Here is an 11,360-nt window from a genome sequence, read left to right on the forward strand (position 1 = left end):
AGAGACATAATAGAGTGTGGAGGAGGGGGTCGGTCGAGGTCGTCGCTGTCGGTTGGGGGGGGGGGTCATATCAAAAGTTTGCCACGGGGCCCCGCCATTGCCAGTTACGCCACTGACTCTGTCATTGCTTATAGTTCTTCACATCATCATACTGTTTGTCTCCCCATGATATTTTGGTTGGCTTGGAGGGGATTGTAGGTGCAGAGGTGAAGAGATTTGAAGCATTATCATTACAGGTATTTTTTAGCTGTCACAGTGACAGATTTCAATGAAATTATAAAGATTGCTAAAATGGGCATTAGCAGTTCATTCCAATATGCGGACAATTGTGCTTTTTAAGAAATCCTAAGGACTACAACCTCCAATAACACTTCTGCCCCCACAACGGCATCTGAACAGTCTCTACTCTTACCTATTGTCTCTATCCCTCTTCCTCATAGATTGTAAGCCCTTGTGGGCAAGGCGCTCAATCCCACTTTGCCAGTTGGTTACTGTTAGTATTGCTCTTGTTTTGTGAATTAATGGTGCTCAATAAATTCTACTAATATTATAAATGTGAAATGGATTTGGATGAAATTTGGCGCATAGATAGTTTGTAACCTGGATTAACACATAAGCTTTTATCACGGTAAATGACATGGCTTCATGACTGTTATGAATTTTTGTTCATATACTATATTAAAGTGCTCTTACCTGCAGGACTATCAGCTAATTACAATTTGCTGATAAAACCTGGTCTGTTATCTCTCTATGTAAACAGACAGATAACACTCAGTCCATTCTTATTATCTGATCTGCATAAGTGTTCTGTTCAGCCAGAGGGAGGAGGGGCGAAGACAAATACACTCTAGGCAGTGTGCTGACATACTGAGATCGGAAACCCCTTTAATCCAAATTGGCAATTTCCCTATTTTAAACATGCCGTAAAAAAGAAAATCTAATTTGTCACAAAATTCTCAAAAAACAAGAGCTATGAAAGTAGCCAGAAGTCAACAGACTTCTCCTCAAGCAGAGCTGAGGAGGATTGAACAAGCTAGGCGTCAAGCGGCTCTTAGAACTGCCGAAACGCCGGAGCAGGCAGATCATCGACGCCAACAACACACTCATTATATGGTATCCCAGCGAGCTGCTGAGATGCCGTAACAACCTCGGGAAAAGTGCAAGGAACAAGTTCAACTTCAGGCCAGCTTGAGAGCTGCCGAAACACTGGAGCAGGTGAACCATTGACGGCAGCAATTTTCTGTATATAGGCAGATCATCAATGCCAACAACATACAGACGAAGTTGCGGGCAGATTGCATTGAATGAATCAGCTATTATTTATTGTTAATATCCATGCATATTTTACAATGTATCACCCTCTATTCTGTGGAGGGGAACCTTCTCAGCCAATCCATCTAAAGCCATGCTATTTTACATATATAGCCTGCCTCCTTACAACCCTCAGTAAGGAGTTTGGCAAACAAGGATTCAGCGGTCGGTTCTCTAGATGACCTTATTAAGAATAAAACCATATCAACCTGTCTTAATATATGACCATATTCTGCAGTTCATTCCCGGATCTATTCCCATGGCTAAGATGGCACCTAATAAATCAGCCAGTGACTGGTGCTTTTCATCAACATCTTTTTGTGTAACCTGGCACATAAAGATAACCACCTGTAAATTTGTTGGCATGAAGCCAGGGTGACAGTGGGCGCTTTAGTGGAACCCTATTGCATAATCAATGGCAACCTCATGTAAAGCAATCCTAGATGTCATCAGTCTGCAGCTAGGAAAACAATGAACATTAATGTTTCAGTTATTGCAATTTCCTGTTTGCCTGGAAATAATATCACATTTATTAGGAGGAGGCTAAAAATAAACATTGCTAATGCATTTCTATCACATGAACATAAAGCTATTATACAGTTACAAATAATTGCATTATATTATAGAGCATGAAGCACATGACAGCTACGCTGTGCCCGAGTCCTCTGTCATATATCAGTATACTTTAGTAAAAGTATATTGTTTCCTTTATTATAGTAATACCTTTGGTTCTGTTTTATTAGGAAGCCCAAGTCATTGGCTGTGTAAATGTATAATCTCTTCCTCCGGCTTGTATGCTATAGCTAATGCCCACTCTGTCCTGATCTAAACTCTGACATTCTCATCTAGTCACGCAAGATGATACATGGCCAATTTTTGAGGTTAAAGGAATCATCCACTCTTGCACATTTTTGATACAGATAAACAATATGTAAAATACATGCTACATGCTGTCTTGCATCTTTAAATACACATATAGAGACTCTTTTAAAGGGCAGTATATATGATTTTATAAAATATCACCAGGTTGGAAATTTAAAGCTTCACGGTACACCGTAGATATCCAGCATATAGATTATTATTCATTTCATGTTGCTTATGGTATGGTCCTCCTAGGACTAATTCACTATTGATGAGCTACTTAGAACATGAATTATTGTGAGCCATTCTCTTTTCATGCACTTCATCTACTTCCACAAAGAAAAGTTAGTCCAACTGAATAAAAATGCAACATTTGTCTGTGTCTTCCATCTATAATGCTGTATGCTTTTATTGGCCCACTCTTTGTAAATGCAGGTTGTTAAGCACATTCGCAATTGCAGTTACCGTATATACTCGAGTATAAGCTGACCCGAATATAAGCCGACGCCCCTAATTTTACCACAAAAAACTGGGAAAACTTATTGACTCGAGTATAAGCCGAGGGGGGGAAATGCAGCAGCTACTGGAAAATTTAAAAAATGAAAATGGTCGGAGTTTTTGGGTGAAGTAGATGCTGGGGAAGGGGAGGGGGTGTTTTGGTTGTCTGTCTGCCCCTTCCTGGAGCTTGAGGACTGTTTTTTTCTTCCCCCACTTGGAATTTAGCCTGGCTGAATATAGGGTATCTGTAGTGCTCCTATTATCCCCATCCCGACAGAACAGGAGCACTGCAGATCCCCTACATTCAATAGACCGGGCATTGTCAGACACAGGGATACCTAATGTGTATGTGTTTCACACTAATTTTCTATTTTTGTATGTATTCTAGGGAAAGGAGTGATTTAGAACTTTTATTATTTTGATTTTTTTTTCTGCACTATTTTATGGGAGATTCTATACATTGATATTGTGGCTGGTCATAGACCCTCGTCACCATCCTAAAAATAAATAAATAAATAAATAAATATTTTTTATTTTTTTTTGCTGACTCGTGTATAAGCCGAGGGAGGCTTTTTCAGCACAAAAACTGGGCTAAAAAATTCGGCTTATACTCGAGTATAATTACTGGGTGGCCCATCACAAGGGGGGAACATTAGGGTCAGTTTATGTTCCAGAAACCCTTCAAATTTTGTCCAAAGTGGACAAACAACCCTTTTAAGGCTGGGGCCCCACATTGCAGAAACGCAGCTTTTTTTTTGTTGTAGATTTTGTTTAGATTATGTAGTCATTCTTGGCTTTGGCTCAAAAAAACGCAACAAAATTTCCAACAAAAAAAGCTGCATTTCCGCAATGTGGGGCCTCAGTCTAAAAGTGATATTAGCCACAGTGTCAGTGTCCAGCTGCTATAGAGGAATCAAGCAAGGTATATCACAGTAAGGCCCGATTCACATCTGCGTTCAGATCTCCGTTCGGTGAATCCGCTTGGGGACCTCTTGAAAGGAAAACTATCCGCATACCTAAGGAAACCCACAGACCCCATAAAGGGTCTGCAAAGAGGGGAACAGAATGGCCTGGACGCACATGTGAACCTAGCCTAAGTTCATTACTAGTGGTGTTCCGTGACGTGAATCCCAGTTTGGTTGCCTGACAGATGGAAGCACAAATCTATAAATATTTTCCATAAGTGTTGTGTTGCCAGTAGCTAAATGTTTTAGGATAGTAACTATATGTCTATATGTTACGTCTATGCCTATTTGGGCCACTGCGCCACCCTCTGCTCGCATGCGACGGTGAGGGAGGCGTGTGCAGTTTAGTTCCTTGCTTAAAGTTTTTGGTTGCACTGTGTGAACTCGGCTCTAGTTCTGTGATTGAATTTCCACCACACCCATCTTCTGCCTTGTTTGCTGCTGTTTATGAAGTGGTTAATTCTGGTCTTGCCTTGTGATTGACAGCCTGTCTACCTATTAACTCCAGGGCAGGTTCTTCCTCCCTATTTATGCTTGGCTCACTTTCACACTGGTGCTTGCTATTGCCTCATGCTTGCTGGCTTCTCTTGCTGTTAATTTACTTGTATTCTTTATCCTGACCATGGCTTTCCCTATTGACTATTCTTTTGGACTTCGATTTGACACTGCATTGCTTGACTATTACCAAACCCTGGCTAGCTGACCTCCCTTTGTTGTTGTTTGTCTTGTCTGTATTTTATGTCTCACGTACATAGGAAGGGATCGTCTCCAAGTTGCCACCTATTACCTAGGATAGGACCGGCAAGATGAAGGGACAGTGGGGGGCTTCAGCTTAGGGCTCACTGTCTCTTGTGCCCCTTTCTCCAGGGTTTCCAACAGCAATTCCCTAACACTATTACTATTTATCTATTTGTAGAAACTTTCAATAACATTTTAAGTTATTACTCTATTGTTTATGGTTTCATTGAGCATGTGACCTCGAATTTGCTGCTACGTGTTACAGTTGGACTTTTATGTAGATTTTCATATGAATTGTGATAAGGCTGAGACAAGCCATTTTGGTGCCCTAAGCTGATAAATGTTGTGCATCTTCTATTTTGGTGATAGAATAAATTCAGAATGTTAGTGATTATGTTACTGGTAGTAAAGAGTTACTACGCATTCACACTACAATTGTGAACATCATAGGATGAGAGCAACAGACTTTTAACAGCCATAGAGAGACGAACACAGATCGAGACGCAATGCCTTTAATGTAAACAACATGACGGAAGCTTTCTTGTCATGATTGTTTCAAATTTTAACAGAAGAAAAAGTCCTGCATGCAGGACCTTTTCATCCATCAGAAAAGTAAAAAACGTGACGAAAAAAGTTCCTTCATGGTTTTTTTTGTTATTTTTTACGAGGGTTACTGCAGAGTGAACTCACATACAGATGACAGATCTAGATCTATATATACAACAACTTATTCAAGAGAGTCTCAGCAGTAATATATAAAACGTATATAGAAAATATAACTTTTAACCCCTTAAGGACCAGGCCATTTTTTGGTTTCGCATTTTCGTTTTTCCCTCCTCACATTTCAAGAGCCATAACTTTTTCATTTTTCAGTTCACAGAGTCACATGATAGCTTATTGTTTGCGGGACAAATTGTACTTTGTAATGGCACCATTCAATATGCTGTGCAATGTACTGGGAAGCTGGAAAAAATTCAGAATGAGGCGCAATTGGAGAAAAAATGCATTTGCGCCATTTTCTTATGGGTTTAATTTTTACAGCATTCACTGTTTGGTACAAATGACATGTTACCTGTGTTCTACATGTCAGTACAAACGCGGTGATACCAAATTTATATAGTATTTGAAATTTTTTGATACTTTTAAAAAAATGATAAACTTTGCAAAATAGAAAAAAAAATTTGTGTCATCATGTTCTAACACCTGTAACTTTTTCATATTTCCATGTATGGAGCTGGTTGTGGTGTCTTTTTATGCGGGACAAGATGACGTTTCTATTGATACCATTTGGGGAAAGATCCGATGGTTTGATCACTTTTTATTCAATTTTTTATAGGAGGCAAAGTGTTGAAAAAAACGCTTTTTGGCTGTTTTTATTTTTTTTGCCGCTACGCCGTTCGCAGTACGGGATAAATGTTTTAATATTCTAATAGTTCAGGCATTTTGGAGCGCAGGGATACCTAATATGTTTATGTTTAATGTTCTTTAATTACTTTTATAGCTGATCTAGGGAAAGGGGGGTGATTTGAACTTTTATATTTTTTTTATTTTTTTAATACTTTTAAAAACTTTTTTTTTTCTTCTGTTACATTTATGATCAGACCCCTTAGGTACCTTGAAACCTAGGGAGTCTGATCGCTCATACTATTCACTGCAATACTACAGTATTGCAGTGAATAGGAAAATCGCAGCACTTCTATTAGACGATGCCTCTGGCATCGTCTAATAGATCTAGTGCAGAGACAAGCCTGGAAGCCTTCAATAGGCTTCCGGCTGTCATAGCAACTGATCACCGCCCTCTTGTGACGTTCAGGAGGGCGGCGATCGGCAAAACATGGCGGCGCCCATGCCGCCGGCGCCGTTTACACACTGCGGTCACGTTTGACCGCAGTGTGTAAAGGGTTAACAGCAGCGATCGGCTCGGGCACCGACCGCTGCTGTTATTGGCAGGTCCTGGCTGTATTATACAGCCGGCATCTGCCGTGTATGGAGCGAGCTCAGCGTGTGAGCTCGCTCCATACATCCCCATGCGACCCATGACGTACAGTTACGTCAAGGGTCGCTAAGGGGTTAATATATAACTTCTATAAAAATCAATCAAAACAAATTTAACATATAAATCCAAATAACACACCCCGTATAGTTAGAATGGGGAGTTCCATGAGTATGAAATACCCAGAAACAAGCAGTGGATAGTAATTATACAATATTACTTATAAAGTGCTTAAAGTTTGCCATGTATACACACATGTAACAGGAGTCATGATCTACAGAAGGTAAATAAATGGTAATATCCATAAACTTACTTACCTTCTCAAGCTCCAGCACTGTCCACAAGTGGTCCACAAGTAGGTTGGCCAGAGTGCAAGGATTCTGCCATACAGATGAGCAGGGGCAGATATGTGATCACTAAGGCCCAGTTCACATCTGTGTTCGGTATTCCGTTCGGTGAGTCTGCTTAGGGACCCCCTGAACGGAAAACTATATGCATTAAAAAGCGGTTAGCTAATAAACCACATGGACCCCATAGATTATAATGGGGTCTGTGTGGTTTCTGCTCAGTTTCTGCTTGAAGTACTTTTCTCTCCGCATGATTTGTGTGGACATCGAGCAGAAACCACATGGACTCCACTATAGAGACAGCCATACACTCAATACAGAACATCTATGAACACCAAACTTGCTTACACTTGACTACTGATAAAATAAATACATGCACCGTCCATTAGGAGGAGAAGTTCCAGGGATTAAATCAACTGGACAATTATAAGGATGATGGGGTGATAATTGGACTGACCTTTGTAAGGGAGCCTGCACACGGAGTAAACGCTCGCTCATTCTGAACGTAAACGTAAACTCGTTCATAGTGAGCGGCGTAAAAAAACAGATCTCATTGATTTGAGTGGGTGCCGGCATACAAGCGCTACCCATTGAAATAAATGGGAGACTTTTTTACCTATTGCTTTCAATGTGATATGCGCGTATGCCGGCACCCATTCAAGTCAATGGGATCTGTTTTTTACGCAGCTCACTCTGAACGAGTTTCACGTTCAGAATGAGCGAGCGTAAACTCCGTGTGCAGGCTCCCAACGGGAACTGGTGCTACAGCAGAGAATTTGCCCTGTATTCCAATCGATTTCTGAATCTATTTGGACATTTATTTGGAGAATTCATTCACAATATTATAATCATGGTTACAGTATATCAATATGGTCATGCAAGGTATCATGCAGACAGGATATTTGTAGAGATCACTTTTCATAGCATATGACAGAAGGGGTAGGAAGGGCTTTGGGTTTTGCCGCTCAGTCCTATGCTTGTAGGCTAACCTAAAATGCATGGTAACTGAGCTGTATGGCGCTTTCGGTTGTGCGTAATAAATAAGCAACTACATAAAGTTTTTTTGCCACAAGCTGTATATAATTGCAGCCATTTTAAAATCCTATTATTCTGTCAAGTTGCAGGAATGACCTCATTTATCTATTGTGTGGCTAGGAGCCAGGATGACTTGAAATAAAGGCAGAGACTGCTTGCATGAGCTTGCAAACTTGACCCAGGGGTTTACAGCAGCTGTTGCATTGTCAGTCTCCCTTATGTGTATGAGGCTGCCAGGAACAGGATTACTCACAGGGCTTTAGTAGGAGAACGAATGTTATCTCCCGCAGTAATACAATTTCAACTTTGCTACAATTCCCACAAAGCACATTACAGTCAGAGAACATTTTAGTCTCTGCATATAAGAGAGATATTTTCATCTCCATAGAGAATCAGTGCTTACTAAACATCTATACAGGTAGAAGCTGGAACGTAATTCAGTAAAAACTTTGTAAAATATTCTACAGAGACTGGTCTATACATGAAAAAACTGCTATTTCCATGGGTATTCCCATCTGAGGTATTTATGGCATATCCACTGGATGCGGGTTCCACTTGGGAATGACTGCACAGCGCGCCCTACTCTCCACTCACTGCAGATGAGAAGTGGGAGTCTACAAGAGAGGAAATAAGTGTCTGAGTAGATCAGGGATAACTTTAGGCTAACGTCAGGCTGCATCAGACATCCCAAAGCAGACCCGATCCGCGCTAAAGAAAAAAAAAACAAAACTGCTGGAATTGGCTAGTTTTCTTCACAACTCTCAACCTGCTGTGTGATCAAAGCCCACACTTAGGGACGGACATGTATCCTAACTACTCTATAGCATTGCTTCAGGTAATAAATTTCAGCAGGGGCCTAACCAGTGAACAAGGTTCCAGTGGCGCCATAAACAATCCTTGCATAAATTCAAGAACAAATGAAAAACTTAGAGTGAGTTCACACAAACTTTATTTAATGTCTGTTGCTCTCACCCATCGCAGGATGAGAGCAAAGAACATTATACAACAGATGCAGATGCAGATGAAGCGAGACTCCGCCTGCATTCACTCCAATGTACTAAACACGAAAGATTTCTTTCATCATATTTTTTACTTTTCTGACAGAAGAAAGCGTTCTGCCAACAGGACTTTTTCTTCCTTTAGGGTGCATGCACACTGAGTAATGCCGGGCGTGTATGAGAGCCGTACACGCCGGCATTACAGCAGACTGCCGAACACTTTCCATTCACTTCAATGGGAGCGCTCGTAAACGCCGCTGTTACGAGCGCTCCCATTGAAGTGAATGGGAAGTGTTCGGCAGCCCTGCTGTAACGCCGGCGTGTACGGCTCTCATACACGCCCGGCGTTACGTAGTGTGCATGCACCCTAACAAAAGTAAACAATCATAACGGAAAAAAGCATCCATTAAGTTTTTACATTATAGTCACTATGAAGTGACACAGGCAGAGGGCGCTCTGTCTATTACTCTACTATCATTGCTGGGTGATTGCAGCAGAAATAATAATGGTAGTGTGAACATACCTTTATAAACGTCCATGTTAGGCCATATGGACATATCTTTTTTACACTATGGAGGGCCAAAAACACATTCTCCAAGTGTGCACATTTGTATAGGGTCAGGTTGAAGAACATTTCTTAGAAATATCTTTCCTATAAAGAGTTGTCTTGACAATCTCAGCAAGAAACACATTGAACAAAGGGTTTAGCTGACATTTTGGGAGTGTTGATGCTGCAGGCCTGAACCTCAACCCATCTTCCCAACTTCACAATGTGTGAAGAAGTCTGTTAGTTGTGTCCATTGCATCCTTTATAAAATGTTAACAATGTACACTAAGGGTATGGGAACACTGAGTTTTTTGTAGGCTGAAAAAAAATCTGCTTCAGGAATTAGGAAACAATTTTTGGATGCATTTTTTATATGATGCAGTTTCTGTTGCATTTTCTTGTCAAGGCTTTAGTTGCTTTCCTGGTCACACGGTTGTCAAGTTTCTGCGGCTCTCTCCTACAGGAAGTCAGAGGCTCATCCAGGGTCCCTCAGGTCCAGTAGATGTACGCATAGCCCCAGGCGTTCACACTCCAGACATCATAGGTCCCGCAGTAGATCTAGGTCCCAGAGTCAGCACAGCCGTCATAGTTCATGGTCCAAGAAATGCAGAAGGAAGCACTCCCGTAGCTCCAACTGGGAGCTGTCGGTGTCGCGCTCCTCTTCTTCATCAAAGGACTCATACAGGTCCCAACGGTCGCATGGACACAGGAAGTCTAGAAGGTGGAGTGAGAGGAGAGAATCCAGGACCACCCAGGACATAAAGACTGTGCCTGTTGCAATGGTGCCTGAACCAGCTATGCAGCCTTCAGCCTTTGCCCTGCCAGTGCAGCCAGCCCTCATCCCAACTCGTGAGTTGGTTTGCTCTCAAGCCTGTTTCGCACAGTCTGCCACCATTGTCGGTGATGTTTTAGATGTTTTGAAGACTATGTTACACACACTGGAAGGCATTGTGCCTTCGGTAGTTACCCCGATGGGCATATCGGTGATCACTGCGGCTAAGCGTATAGCGGGAATGGCTTTCGGATTGAAGTTGCTGGGCTTGCCTGATGTCACAAAATAATTCACTTTGCAGTTAGTGCTAAGGGTTGGTGGAAGGCTGCTAAGAAGGTAGATTTTCGCAGGCCATTTCCTTCCTCCTCCTTCTTTGGTGCTTTGTGGGTGGGCGAATTGGTGGCTCCGTATATATATTTATATATATATATATATATATATATATATATATATATATATATATATATAATTTGTATATCTATTGGGTGGCAAGATGTGCAGCAGTTCCGCCGAGCATGCAGTGGATGCAGGTGTTGCCGGATGCTGTGTCGACAAGCAGTTCCTACCGGGCCCCAGTGGTGCTGGTGATCCACGCTAGGGGTAATGATATCTGGTCAGTCCAGTTGTCCAAGAAGATTTCGCAAATTCATTCGGACTTTGACAGGTTCCTAGTATTTTTCTCTGCCATGGTGGTGTGGTTGGAGATCATCCCAAGGGCACATTGTCTTGACGCCCGTGACCCATCAGCATTGGAAAGGGCATGGTGGATGCTGAACATGCAGGTGTCACATAATGTGAGGTCTCGAGTCGTTATGGTGGTTTGACACTGCCACCTGGAGGGGGATAACCGGAGTCTGCTCCGCAGGGACGAGGTTCACCTGAACGAAATTGGCTTGGACATTTTTCTGTTGGGAATTCAGGACGTGGTTGAAAGGGCCCTGTTCCTGCTGCTAGGGAGGGGGGGAGGTTGGACCCCGGTGAAGGTTTACACCGAGCTCTGGTGGCATACAGCAGGATCTTGCCCTTTTTCATCTGTAAGGAGGATCACGGATGTGTCACCTGGGAAAACATTGAATACATGCCCACCGTGGACGCAGTGGCTGGCATCCGGTGACACATCAGTTAGGTCATCATGGGGTAACAAGTTTCTGCTGATATGTTATAGTTTATTTAATAAAGCTGTGACCACATTTTACCCACAAGATCGGTATCTGTGTTCTATTGATTACTAAGTTAAGGTGTTGGTACTGGAGGGAGGGGGTGTTTTTTAAGTGTCCATTGAGGTTGGTCTAACT

This window comes from Leptodactylus fuscus, chromosome 4 (assembly GCF_031893055.1).
Source record: "Leptodactylus fuscus isolate aLepFus1 chromosome 4, aLepFus1.hap2, whole genome shotgun sequence".
Classification (NCBI taxonomy): Eukaryota; Metazoa; Chordata; class Amphibia; order Anura; family Leptodactylidae; genus Leptodactylus; species Leptodactylus fuscus.